Source organism: Propithecus coquereli, unplaced genomic scaffold (genome assembly GCF_000956105.1).
Source record: "Propithecus coquereli isolate 6110/MARCELLA unplaced genomic scaffold, Pcoq_1.0 Scaffold658, whole genome shotgun sequence".
NCBI classification, from domain to species: Eukaryota; Metazoa; Chordata; class Mammalia; order Primates; family Indriidae; genus Propithecus; species Propithecus coquereli.
The window spans coordinates 237,172-251,366 of NW_012152596.1; positions in this window are offsets into that span (position 1 = coordinate 237,172).

Sequence of the window (14,195 nt, forward strand, 5' to 3'; positions counted from 1 at the left end):
GTGCGGGCGGCAGGGGCTCGAGAAACAGACACAGGAGCAGTTAGGAAAGGCCTCAGCCACAGACGCCCGGGTGGGCTCCCACGTGGATATCGGCCCAGGCCCCGGCGCTAACCACGGCGCAGACACTGGCCCCCATGGGAGCCCCGCACGGCCGGAGGAGCTCGGGCTCGACGGGTCAACAGCGCTTTAGTGGGAGCCCAGACGCCCCACCAGCCCAGCTGCTCCGTTCCCCTCTACTCCCTCCACATGGCGCAAGTGGGTCTCGGGGGCCCACCGGCTGTTAGGAACCTCCCCTTCCCTGCGGCGTGTCCTGAGCCACCCTGACGTCACGCTAGCTTGGGTGGGCCTGGCTGAGCCGAGGAAAGTCACATCTCTCGGTCTCGCAACAGCTGGTGGCCCCACAGGACGCAGGCCCTCAGTGCCGTCTGACCTCGGGCTCCGTGTGCTCGGGTGGGCCCGGAGTGCGGCCCGCGGTCATGGGCCTCCGCGCCTCCAGTACAGGAGGGAGACCAGCCGGGCCGCGGGAAGAGCTTTCTAGCAGAGGAGGACCAGTGGGGCTGCCAACACGCCCATGTCAGGTGGAGCCTCCTTTGGCGCACCAGCACGCACACGGCACTGTGACGGGCACACGGCTGCCGGCGAGGGCCATGCGCTGGGCAGGGGCCCGCTGGCCCCGCTCCTCGGGGCTCCCCTTGGCCGCTCCTAAGATGCAAGGCCTTTGGGGAGTTGTGAGGGCCACAGACGCTCTCTCTGCCCAGGAGTAGATGCAGAAGGGGCACCGACGTGGACAGCAGGGGCGGCCCTGGGTCCCCACCAGCTCCGCCCCCCAGAGCTCTGGGTGGTCTCTCGGCCCCGTTTGGGTTTCGTACTGGACCAGGCCCTGGGAGGGGCAGTTCCTGTGGCCTGGACCAGAGGCCAGGACACACTCTAGGGGTGGCGTGTGGGGCCGGCCAGGCCCTGGCTCCTCCTCAGCTGCGGCAAGGACATGTCTGCGGGAAGCAGCGAAGTCCTCCGAGGCTCCTGGCCCAGGGACAGGCCGTTAGGCACCAGCCGGTTTGCTGGCTTTCCGGGCGGAGGCGCCAGGCCCCACGTGGGAAGCCCGTATCTGATCTGACCACCAGCTGCGGGTGCCGCCACCCGCCCTGTTCCACTTGCATGATTTTAAAGCGTATAAAAATTAAACGAGGTGAGAAAGTGGAAGTGCCAGGCGCCCGCCCCTCCCATGGCCTCGCGGGCAGGAGCACTAGGCTCGCGCCTTGCGGCTGTTTACACTTCCTCGACCCCTCACCTCCTTCCAATGAGCGAGGTTGACTAAAGGTGACGGCTGTAAAATGACGGGTGGATCTTCTGGGCCCGTCAGGAGCCCTGCCGGCCGGGAGCTGTGGGCCTGACGCAGACCACGCTCTGAGGACGGCTCCCGGCGTCGGTCCCCTCTCCTCCGGGCGCGAGGACGCTGCCCCAGCGCGGCTGACGAGGGGCCTCCTCTGAGTCCCCGCGGGACTCGTCCGCCAGGGGTCCTGGCAGGCGATTTCGGTCTCCGTCCCAGACTCCAGGCCCCTTCCCTACACTCGGGAGGACAGCGCAGGCCGGCGACCCACGGGGCGGCCCCTCGGCTCCAGTGTCGCCCGAGAGAACCAGTCAGACCTGCTGTCCCTGGAGTTTTGGGCTCAGGGACCCTCAGCAGAAAGCCCCAAAGCTATATGTCCTGTTCCGCATGCCCCCCTGCAACGGCCTGGCCCCCTCAGGCCACCCCCTGGCGGCCCCCACACCCAGGAGGAGCCCCAGGCCCTGAGGTGCTGCCGGTGCCCCGCTCAGACACGCTTCTGTGGCGTTTCCCGCTTTTCCTATTCTCGGAGCCCCGTCAGCCTCCACATCGCGGGCGGCAGACCCTCCGCTCATGCCCGGCGCTCGTCCGGCTCCCCTGACAGGACAGCGTGAGCGCACGCCACGCCACGCCAGACCCCGGCCGAGCCCGGCTGTGCTGAGCTGTCGTCCCTGCAGCCGTGTCACCCGGGCCACTCTCTTGGCACAGCTGCCCCCTCTGGCCTTTTTTGGGGTCCAGGAGTTTGGCCGGAGGAGCTGGAGCGTCACGTGAGGGTTCGGGGGTGCTCCCACTTTAGGGCACCCAGACCCCTGAGGCCTCCCAGGTTTCTAACTCCCTGTTGACAGGCAGATCCTCCCCAGGAGTCGCCCCGGACTCCGAGACAACCAGCCGGGAGCCTATGCAGCTCAGAACTCTGCAGGACCCGGGCAGGGCTGGAGCCCACGTGGGCCTCGCCCCTCCAGGGCCACCTGCAGCGGGAGGAGGGCCAGCAGGGCAGGAGTGCGGGGAGCCACCACGGGGCTGTGCTCTCAGGGGCCTGGGGTGCAGCCGAGGGCTCTTGAGGGAGGCTCAGGAGCATCCTTGTGAGACTTTGTTGTTTGACCAAAAAAAAACTCCAAGAAAAGCAAAGCACTCAAGCAGATATGGTGGGAAAATCAGCCTTTCGGGAGCCCTCCTGGCCCCGCATAGCTCACTGTGACCTGTCCGTGGGGACTGGGCCCGGAGCTCCCAGCATGGCTGGCAGGGTGGGCAGGGCTGACTTCCGGGGCCTGACGGTGCCAGCGCCACCCCCTCGTGGAAAGTGGGGCTGTCACTCCCGCTCCTGCACAGGCTCGGAGACCCAGACGTCACGGCCTCAGCCAGGGCAGCCCCACCCCAAGGTGGGGAAAGGGCCAGTCACGGGATCTAGTGGCTGCCCACCCCTTGGGGCTCCTTCGCCGTCTGCTCGGATGCTGGTGAGCGAAGGCCTGGCCGTCAAGACTTCCAAACTGCCCCTTCCTCTTGTGGCCCTCAAATACGGTGTGGCCACACCAACCGCACCAATGCAGCAGAAATAGTGAGAACACCCCCCGAGTAGATGTACCCCAGTTCCAAGCATGGTTTGCACCTGAGCGGTTCCATGCTTGGCCTTAGTCACCTGCCTGCAGGGGACAGTGATGCTAGGGATGGTCAGCCTGGGCGCCCACCCAGCCCCCTGCAGGCCCTGCCCACCTGCCCTGGCCCTGCCCCCAAGGCCCGGCCCCCACAGTTGTGCTGGGTTGAGGGTGTTGGTGAAGCAGGACCCGGCAGGGCAAGGGCGGCAGGGGTCCTGGGGGCAGCCTGCTGGGTCCAGGGCGGTGGCGCGAGCTTACGCAGGGTCCTGTGCGCACCCCGCGGAGCCCACCCCGGGCGTCCTTATGTGCACTGGCACATGTCCACGCAGACACTGCGGGTTCAGCCTCGCGCTGCCCCGGGGGCCCAAGTGCACCCTGCCCCCCAGCGGAAGGGGCGGCACCCCCTCCTCGACCCCAACCCTAACCCTGACTCACAGACCTCGCAGGGGCCTTGGAGCGAAGAGGTGCACGCCGCAGGCTGGCCCTGCAAGACGGACCAGTGTGCCCCTCGGTGGGCAGCTCAGGGGTCCACCCAGCAGCCCCGCCCCAGGGCCACGAGACCGTTATTCCAGAGGGAGGTGGGGCAGGGGCAGGGCCTCAGGAAGACAGTGCCCCTGGCCTGGCCGGGGCTCGGGCAGCCCAGCTGGTCCTGGGGGGCAGAGGTGACCCCACCCCCCAGCACGGTCGCTCCCTCTCCTGCGGGTCCTGCAGACCGTCCTCCCAGCGCTGCTCTTGCGAAGACTTGGCCCACCGGGCATGTCTGGGATGGCTGCAAAGTCGTCCCAGAGGAGGGGAGGGACAGTGGGCCCAGGAGGGTGATGCAGTTTAGGGAAGGGGACTGGGCCAGCGGGCTGAGGGTGCCCGGAGGTGGGGCAGGCTGGGGGGCTTCTCAGAGAAGGTGACTCTGAGCTGAGACCCCGAGGAAGGGAGAACCCCAGTGTGGAGACACAGTGCCCAGGAAGTCGGGAGGACTGAGGCAGCCTGACCCAAGGAGGGAGGGAGCCGAGGGGCCAGCCCTGGGACGTGGCCACGTGGAGGCCACTGCTGACCCTGGCTGGCAGGTCAGTGCGGGGATGGAAGGTGCAGACGGAGGCTGTGCGCTTCTGGTGGGGGAGGAGGGGATGGATTTGGCCCTGGCGGGAGGACTATGTGGAGAGAAACCAAGGGGGTGCCGGGCGGGGACCCAGAGCCCAGGCCGAGGTTGGGCCACGGACATAGGCGGGGGCCTCGGCCCCCACTGCAGCCAGCGGGGAGATGGGTGCAGACCCTGGACTGAGGGAGGGCAAGGAGCCCCTGCCCCGTCGACCCCGTGCTCAGAGGGGGCCCGCCAGCCTGCGAAGCCACGATCTGCAGAGACAGCCTCAGGGCAGGCCCAGCCCTGCGTCAGAGACAGCCTGTCGGTGCTGGGCAGCCCCTTGTTGGAAGCCGCTGTCATGGCTGCCGGAGGTGCACGGCGCCGGGTGCCGTAAATGGCTGCGTAAACATTAATTAGCACAAGTTAATATGTAATTCCGCGCCCCGCGGTATCTCGCCAGCACAGAGCTATTGTTTGATAAGGATTTAATGAGAAGAAGGAAAGTAAAGCCTGGATAAGAGGCTTGTCTTATTGTGAGAGATGCCAAGGACACAGGGTGGGGGACAGGGAGGACACAGTGGACACTCCCTCGGCCGCACACCTGGGACTCGCAGCGGGAGCCCGGGGTGGCCAGGTGCCCCGACATCTCACCTGCCGCGTTTGAGAGGGGCTTTGGGAGGATACCTGGGTCCGCATCTTTACTGAAAGTGCTTTTTGGGCTATATCACTGCTGTTATCTGAATTAGCCCCTACCGCAGACCTCCGTGGTGGGGGGGCCCTGTCTGCCGAGCCCGGGCTCCACACCGGAGCTTTTCACTTGGCTCAGACTCGGCAGCAAGGTCAGGGGGCCGGTGACTCGCAAGTCGGGCGGTTCCGGGCTTGGCAGCTCCCTCCCTGCAGCGGGCTGTGGCCTGTCATAAACTGGGCTGGCCCGCCAGCCCATCCCAGAAGCGTGGGAGATGCCAGGCACTGCCGCAACGCGTGTGCCGTGTGGGGGCTGCTTCCACTGGGGAGGGAGGGCACCGACGGCGGGTGTCTGCCTTCCGCGGTGCAGAGGAATTTGTCTCAGCAAAAGGAGCAAGTCGGAAGAGCCCTCCCCCCTGCCCTCCCGCCTCTGGTCACCCGCCGTGCAGTGACCTTGTTCCAGAGCCAGGAGTCCTCGGGACACAGGCGCTGGGGCAGGCAGAGCCCCTGGGTGGCTCCCTCTGGGCACAGCCCCTCCGGGAGCTAACACGGAAGGAGAGGGGCAGCGAGGGACAGGGAGGCTGTGCATGGGCACAGCCTTTGCCGGAGCCTGGTCCTCGGGCACAGGCACCGGGGGCCCCTCCGAGCAAGGCCCCGCTGTCAAGATGCAGTAGCAGGCCCACTGTCCCCTGCCTGAGGACGCGCGCATGACCAACATGGCTTTGCTTCAACATCCGGTCCGGTCAAGGACGGTTTCCGTAGAAATGTGGCGGCTGGGTGAGCCGTCCACCCCGGCCAGCCTGCATCTCTTGAGGTCGGAGGTGTCTGAGCCTCAGAGACCCTGGAGGAAGGAACACGCAGGTGCGTGTGCGCTCTGCAGCCGGCCCAAACCACAAGGCCACACGCTGACGCACAGACGGCGCCTCTGGGGGACGTGCGACGTTGACGGAGAAGGGACGTGCTCCTCAGCACACACTTAAGCGGTCCCTCGGCCAGCCTGGTGCTGGACGTCAGCAGAAGTCCCGTCCCCCACAGCACGGCCCCGTGTCCCGTGCACGTATGGCAGGATGAGCCCGCACCATCCCCGCTACGTCCTCCCGCCGCCGCGGAGGGAGCCCCGTCTTCACGGGGTGCCAGCTGCCGCCCTCTGTGTCTCCCCAGACCTCCCCGCGACAGGCCACGGCGCTGCTCACGGCCCGTCCTGCAGCCCGGCCATCCCAGGTGCCCTCCCAGCCCTGCATCTGCCGTCAGCGATCCAGGCCGTGGGGGAGCCTGGCGCCCTGCAGAGGCCTGTGAGCGGTGGGTGGGGCTGAGGGCGTAGGACGGTGGCCTGCTGACCACTAGCGGAACACCTGTTGCCCAGGACCCTATGGATAGATGAGTAACCAATTCGCTTCAGCGCCATCATTCTCCCTTAAAATAACCCACGGCCCCCAACCCCCCAGGGCTCAGCAGGGGGTCGTGTTCATCCCGGCTAAACGCCGCGTTGGCCCGAGGCCTGGGCAGTAGCTCGACTGGGACCATCACAAGTGGCCCTCCAGAGAGCCCCTCCCCCTGGCTCCAGTCCTGTGGCCCGTGGCCTTCAGCTTCCGTGCTTTAAAATGGGATTAGAGTGGGAGCAAACGCCAGGCTGCTGCCTCCCAGGTTCCCACGGGCATCAAATGAAACCGGGTGGGGTCGGACCGGGGGAGAGTGGCTGGGGCCGTTGCTATTTTTCTGTGTATGTAATACCCAGTCTCTAAACAGGGAAGTTCAGAGACAGAACAATGAGCACATTCACTGTGGTCCACGTGGGCAGCGCCGGGGAAGAGGGACCCCGGCTCCGTCCCTTGCACACTTGGGGCAGACCACGCTGCTTCCTGTGGTTTTCCACGAGCAAGGGCGGCCGTGCTCCCCAAGAAGCCCAGTCTCCACGCAAGGGGACCAGCAGGTGACCCAGTGAGCCCCGTGGGATGCGGTGGCCCCGGCCACGAGCAGAGCTTCCTGGGGTCAGAATTGCAGAATCGCCAAAACAGAACACTCAGGCATCTCTGTGCAAGGGAGCGAAGGCCGGCCTGGGCAGTGGCGGGCCGGCCTGCACCGCTGTGTTTTATTAGGCACCTTAGGGTCTGTGCCAGAGGCCACCAGGAGGCTTTGCCAGGGGAGCCCGCGGACCCTGTGTGCACTTCCAAGGAAAACGCCCGTGTTGTCACGAGCCAATCTTGCTGAAGCGTGAGAGATTGATTTTTGAAAATATTATTCCTGAAACCTACACTTGCAGCTGGTGTTTCCTGGCTGCAACGGCGTCCGCTGGGGCTCAGCCGGAGCCGGTCAAGGAAGCATTTTCTGAACCGGGAAGGTTCAAAATCACCTTCCACCTCAAGTCTCAGACGATGACTCAGCGGCTGCGTCCCTGGCCTCGCCCTGCCCCGGTGGGCTGCCAGGCGAGGGGCCTCGCACCCTCCCCAGGGCCACTACACGTGACTCAGGCTGCTCCAGCCACTGTCAGCAAGCCCGTAACTCCCACCTCTGGGAGGAAGTCGTAGCTCTGTCCACGCTGGCCCAGGCAGGCCCGTACCCACCTGGGCAGGTGCACCGGCGGCGGTGGGATCTGTCCCGCAAGGGCTCAGCGGGCTGGGGAGGGAGGGGCTCCAGAGACAGAGACCAGGAGGGGCCGGCCCCCCTCCCGCGGGAGAGGGGGCAGGTTGGGGGGTGCTGGAACCCGAGGAGGAGCCCTTCGCTGCAGCGCGGACGCCTGCACCCGCGGGACCCGGAGCGACTTCGGGAGCCGCAGGGGGAGGCCGGCCTGGTGGTCGACCAGCCGTGGGCAAGGAAGGCTGTGGCCCTCCCCACCGCCCGCAGGCACGGGGGCTGCAGGGGATGGCTCACCGCCATCGGTCGCACGGCTGGCGTGAGGCCAGCACGTTCCCGTCCGCACAGAGGGACGGTGGTCCCAGGCCCTGTCCGGCCATCTCCAGGGCACCCTCGGCTCATCCTCCCTCGATCCCCCTTACACCCAGTTTCACATTCGGGGAAACCAAGGCAAGCAAGGCCTCGTGCCCGGCTGTGTGACACGGGCCGACCACACTCCACAGAAGCACCTACTTCATGGTGAGCGGGAAGTGAGGTGCTCCGTGTGCACCCCCAAACTTCAGTGCCGCTGGCGGCTGCCGGAGGTCACGGCGTTCGAGGGAGAGGGCGGATACCCTCGGGACAGAGGGGCCAGGCTGGAGGGGACGTCTCTGTGGCCTGCAGGAGGTGGCTGTGTCCTGTTGGAGTCCAGCCTGGCCCTTGCCGTTTACGCAGCCTGCCTGGTGGCAGTTCAGGACAGTCCCGTGTGCACTCCGTGGACAGAAGTCACCCACCGCCCAGCGAGCCCTCCCCAGGCCCAGGCGACTCCCAGCCATGGCCTCTGCGTCCCCCGGAATCCAACACCCCCTGAGAAGACAGGGTTCCTGCCAGGGCCGGGGCCAGGGGCATCTGGGGGCCTCGTGGGGGGTGCGGCCCTCACGGGACAGCTGAGGAAGGCCCCCCTTGGCTTCACACCCACCTCGGACCCCCCACCAGGGGGCCAGAGGGGAGCAGCCCTCCCCACTCCCGGCTGGGGCCTTTCTTGTTCCTCTTCCTACAGTGGGGTGGGGGGACCCTGGAGCCTGTTTTGGGAGTTTCTCATGGGAGTCTGAGCAAACAGGTGACCTCGTGCAAGGTTGGCCTCCCAGGACGGGCAGAGCCGCATCCAGACAGCCAGCGTCCCCCCCAGCGCCATCTGCCTGTGCCCAGAGCCTCTCAAGGACCCAGGGGCTAGCAGTCCCAGGACAGTAGCCAGGACAGGCGCACGGGGCAGTGTCACACCCAGGCTGGGCCCAAATCCTGCCCGGGCCCCGCGAGTCGCAGGGTGGCCGGAGGCGCACGCACAGGGAGCTCCCCATGCGGCCCCAGCAGCTGCTGCTCCCGCGATGCAGCGTCATGGTCCTCGGCTCTCCTCGTGCTGACGGAGGGGGGAGGCCGGGGGTCATGAAGGCCACGGGGTCAGCATGCTGTGGCCCCCCGAGGTGGTGAGAGTGAGCCACCCCGCAGCCCCGCGTGCACCCCCGCTCCGCCATGGGGAGGCAGGCGCAGGCGGGAGCCGGGGCCCGTGTGCCGGGACCTTGACTCTGCTCTGGGACACCACGTCCTGCCCCAGGAGCTGTCTGTGCCCCCGGCCCTGGCGTGACTGTTGCCGTTGCAATCTGAAAGGCTAATGTGTGCAAATGAGCGCCGTGCTCACCACGAGGCCCCTGCCCAGGAATGTCCCTCCCGCCGCACGCTGCAGGCCTCCCCTCTGCGAAAATTTTCCACTCTCGGGTGAGCGGCTGCCATTCACCTGCTCCCGAGTGTCCGGCGTGGTCTTTCCCTTTAGGTGACACCTTTTCCTTCCGAGATGTTCAGAGCCCCTGACGGGGTCTGTCCTGGTGGCCCAGGGAGGCCAGGGGGTCACCTGCCCAGGGCCCTCTGTGCTCCGGGCGGGGGTTGGGGGCGGCAGGGCTTTGGCACTGAGGCTCCGGTCAGAGATTCTGCCTGTGAAAGGTGTCAGCTTCCATGGAGCCCCCAGGCCCCGACCCCAGCCGGCGTGAGCCTCCTTCCAGCGGGACTCTGAGCCAGGTCCCCACACACGCCGAGACGGCCGTGACGAAACAGCGCCCTCCCCGCCGGCGGCTCCGGGCCTTATGGGTGACCCGGTGCCGCTCTGGGCCGGCGGTTCCTGCCAGTGCACGGCAGTCCCACGGCGGAAGCCCAGCAGAAGGAGGAGGAACGAAACCTGAGGGGCTACAGCCGGCCCTCCTCACCGCAGGCGCCCACCTCGCCGGCCCCAGACGCCGGCAGGGTCAGCAGGAACAGGCGGTGGCCCCGCCAGCACCTCAGGGGCTGTGCTTTCACCCGGGCTCGACTCAGCCCTTCTCTGTGAGCTGGAGCCACCGCCGCGGCAGGGCCGGCCTTTGCTTATGCTCAAGAATGTGCCCGCAATGACGCGGAGACATGGTGGCCGCCTCACAGCACACTGGTAGGAGTTGGGACTTGTTCCCACCAACAAAGCTGCCATTCTTCGGAGAAATCTCTCTGGAATCCTTTGAGAGAAACGCTATCGGGAGGGACTCTGCTAACAGAGCCGCATCCACCCCCCTCCGGGGGCTCCCTCTGCCCACGCCCGCCGGGCTCCTGCTCAGCCTGGTGAATGGGTCTCTCCGGGAGCACAATGCGTACTGTGCGCGCAGGGCGGCGCCTGCCCAGAGCCCCGAGAGCCTCCTTAAGTCCTCCGCACACATGTCGGCCACAGACAAAGCCCTGCCCTGTCGGGCCATTGTCACCACTGAGCTCCAGGAGAGCCGCGGAGCTGGCGGTTTCAGGCCCAAGGGGACCCGGCCCTGTCTAGCAGCTCTGGAGGCTTCTCGTCCGGTTCTCTGCCCAGGGGAGCCGAGGGGCAAGGGGCCGGCTGTTTCGGCCACCGGGGTGCACACGTGTGGCTACGGACAGAGGACCCAGGTCTGGCTTGGAGCAGTGGCCACTGTGCACTGCAGCCACACGGGAGAAACTGCGGCTCCGCGATGTCAGCCAGACCTCACCCAGGGCAGGCGCGGTCTGGGCCGGGCCAGCCGCAGAGCTTCTGTCCTCCACGTCCGGCTTCTGATCAGAGATACTCCAGGACCTCCCTGCCTCTCGGTTCCAGTGGGAGCATGGGAGGGCGGGGCGGGGCGTCTCAGACACCCCCGAGGAAGGATGGACCCGGGGATGCGGCGCGAGCTGAAGTTGGCTGGACAGGATCTGGTTAAGGAATCCGCTCCTTCTCCAGCTACTGCCACTGAGGCAGACCGAAGAGGGCTTGGAGGGTGGCACGGCGGTGACCGCAGCCCAGGCTCCATGGTGGACGGGAAAGCCAGCAGGTGGCTCGGGGCAGCAAGAGCACCGAGGCCACTCACCCATGCACACGTCACCTCACGCCCCCACCACCCTCGTCTGCGGGGGCTCAGTGCCCAGGGAGGGGCCGCGCCTGCCAGCACCGCTGCTCACCTGCTCCCAGTCTCTGTCCCCACCAGCTCCACTAGCCACTCGGATGTCTCTGTGGGTCTGGAGACCAGAGCTGGGCTCCCGGCTCCTCCACAGCCAGCGGGTGACCCGGGCGGTGGAGGAGAACCCTGGGGGTGGCCATGCAGGGGAGGAAGGAGGCCCAGGGCATGGCTCTGGGGAGAAGGAAGCAGGCGCAAGCCAGGCCTGCGTCCAGCGGGGGACACGCCCTGGAGCCCAGGAGGCCCGTGGGCCTCGGAGGAAGCCTTGTAGGAGACCCGGATGACTGCTCGGTCGTGAGAGGCCTCGCGGACACCCGCTGGATTCTGTGTGAACAGTGGCGTGGAACGCGGCAGTGCGGGGAGCTGACCCAGGTGGCGGGAATGGGGGACAGTCCCAATCGCCGCCCCTGCTTGCTGGAGCTGTCCCCTCATGTCCCTGTTCACAAATCACCTGGGTGATTCCTCCGACGTTCGTTGCCCTCAAGGGCCCACCTCCGCACGCGGACCGTGGGCCGTCGGAGGGCAAATCTGTGCCGCACACACAACCCGACAGTCCCAGCAAATATTTACTGAAGGGAAGTGAGTTATAAAAAGAATGCAAGGGGAAGTGACCGTGTCCGAAAGGCAGCAGAAACACATCCAAGGACACAGACGTTTACTTTGCTCTGCGTCAGGGCCAAGGCAGTGCCAGAGTCAGCAGGGGCTGCATCCCCGGGAGGTCCTGGGGGAGAAAGAGAGCCCGGTGCTCACGCAGAGGGAGAGGCACAAGTGTGACGCCCAGGCCTCGACTGCCGCAGCTGAGGGCAGACGCCAGGTTTGCCAAGACAGACCAGATCCTTAACCCAGCGCGAATTTCAGCAGGTGTGAAAGGGTGGAAATCACACAGTGCATGTTCTTGGCCACGGCGGAACTATGCTCGATCTCAAACACGGAATGGTAACGGGAAGCTTTCCCAATGTTTGGAAATTAAGCAACACTTCTAAAAACCTAACGCCAAAGAAGAAATCACAATAGAAATCAGAAAATAGCTTGAGCTGAATGTGGAAAATGCAGCATATTAAAACCTCTGGGACTAGTTATCAAAGGGACATGTATTACCTATTGAAAAAGTTACGTGTTTAAAAAGGAGAAGTGCAGAAAATCAGTGGTCTGTGCATCCAGCTCAAGAAACCAGAAAACGAACATCAAAATAAAGGCAAACAAAGTAGAAGGAAGGAAATAATACCACGTCTCTGGAACAGAAGGCAGAAACACAATAGAGAAGGAGGGATAAAGCTGATAAACCTCTAGCAATACTGATCATTAAACAGAGAGAAAACAAAAACTGCCAACATGAGGAACAGAGAAACATCCCTGCGGAGATTGCAGACATAAACAGGACGTTAAAAGAAGATTATGAACTTTACAGCAATGAGCATGACATTTTTGGTGTGATGGGCAAATTCCTTGAAAAATACAATTTATCAAAATGGACACAAAAAGAAATGGAAAGTCTAAATAGTCTGATATTCACTAGGAAATTAATCCATAGTTTAAAACCTTTCCACCAAGAAAACTCCACATCAGATGGTTCCACCGATGAACTCTTCCACAAACATCCTGTACGTCTCTCACTGTTAACAGACTTTTCCTACCCATTTCGTATTATTGGTGCTGTGTAAATAATATTTTAAAATTAATTTTCATTTTCTAAAAAGTTTGCTGCTAGTGTATGGAAATGTGATTGATTTTGGGATATTGATTTTGTAGCCAGCAGCCTTGCTGAGCTAACTGATAATTCGTCAGTTCTCGGGGGCATTTCCAACACGTGGGCCATCACCTGCCTCCTTTCCAACGCTCACACCTGGCACCTTTTCTGCCTTAACCACCAGCCAGGGCCCCGGCACCCGCAACGAGCCTGGTTCCCGCCGTGGAAGAGGAACCTTCTGGCGTTTCATCACCAGCCATGTTCCCTGTAGGTTTTACAGATGCTGCTCACCAGGTTAGAGAAACGCGCTTCTGTGCTAAGTTTGCTAAGGGTTTCCTCTTCCCCTTTAATCCTTTCATCTGTTAGCGCGACGAACCATGCCGGTAGCTTCTCCAGTGTTAGAACAGCCTTTCGTTCCGCATAAACTCCATTTGGTCGAAGCCGATGACCTTTTTGACACATTGCTGGGTTTAGTTGGGTTTCCTTGTGTTTGCCATTTTGTCAGCTGGCGCCCCGTCTGCAGAGCCTTTCTGGGGAGGGGGTGACAGGCAGGTGCGAGGGTCTCAGCCCAGGACACTGACGGCGCAGGCACCGGTTCTGGCCCAGGCAGCGGAGGAGGCAGGATAGGGTGGGGGGGGAAGGGGCGGCCTGTGTGGGGCGGGGGAAGCTGGGTGGGAGAGTGAGCCCAGAGGGCGGGGCTTCTACGCAGGGGTCACCGGTCTCTGGGACTGCAAAGGCCCTGGGATCTGCGTGCTGTCAGTGGGCACAGGGGCCTGCCAGGGTGGGGAGGACGGAAGGGAGGTGGGGAGGGGACGCCCTGGTCTCCGGGGCGGGGAATGCACAGATGAGGTTGAGGAGAGAAGGCTCCTACGGGGACTTCAGGGGAGGGGACCTTGCTGTCCCCAGGGGCGAGGGGGAGGAGAGGCGTCAACTCCAGCTGGTCTCAGCCGCTGCGGGTGTGGAGGGGCAGCGGTGGGGTCGCGGGCTGGGGTTGGAGGCCAGTGTGGCCGCTGTAGCTGGCTGGGCTCTGCACTGCATGGCCCTGGGGGTGTACTGCAAGGACGGAGATGCTGTGCGTCCCCCCCAGCCTGCGCCTGCCCCGGTGTGATCCCCGCGTGCAGCCCCCGCCCCTGAGCGCCCACCGCCACTGAGGAGCCGCAGGCCGTCCAGACGTGCCTGCTCCGATCTGGCCCCTGGCTACCCAGGCAGTGTAGACGCTGCTGGGCTTCTGGGGTCCGGGCCACAGCTGGGTGCCCCAGCGGAGGCTCCTGTCTGCAGGGCGACCAGCAGGGCCCCACCGGTGTCCTGGGGCGCCATAAAGGCAATCCTCACTGTGGGCCGGGAGACCCCGCCTGACCTGGGCACGGGCTGAGCCGCACCAGGACCCAAGTCCCGCAGGGCCCCCAGCCCCTCCCGTGTTAAGCTGGTCAAAGGCCACGCCTGAAGAAGACGAAAGGCCAAGGCTCACAGGCTCACCTGTCCAACCTGAAGTCCCAAAGGTACTGACAGGCAGACACAGAAGGGCTGAGGCTCACATTTGCTTTTGAGAAATGCAGTTGTGATTCCAGTGGTCAAATAAGAAACGATAAACGTGGCATCGACGGAGGTGCCAGAGTGGTGACCTCAGCTCCTGGGTGGGGGCTCCTGGAGGGGCCTTTTTTCTGATGCCTGGACGGTGCCTGCGCACAGCGGGTGCTCACCAGACAGACGCCTGGACAGTGCCTGCGCACAGTGGGTGCTCACCAGACAGACGCCTGGACGGTGCCTGCGCACAGTGGGTGCTCACCAGACAGACGACTGGACGGTGCCTGCG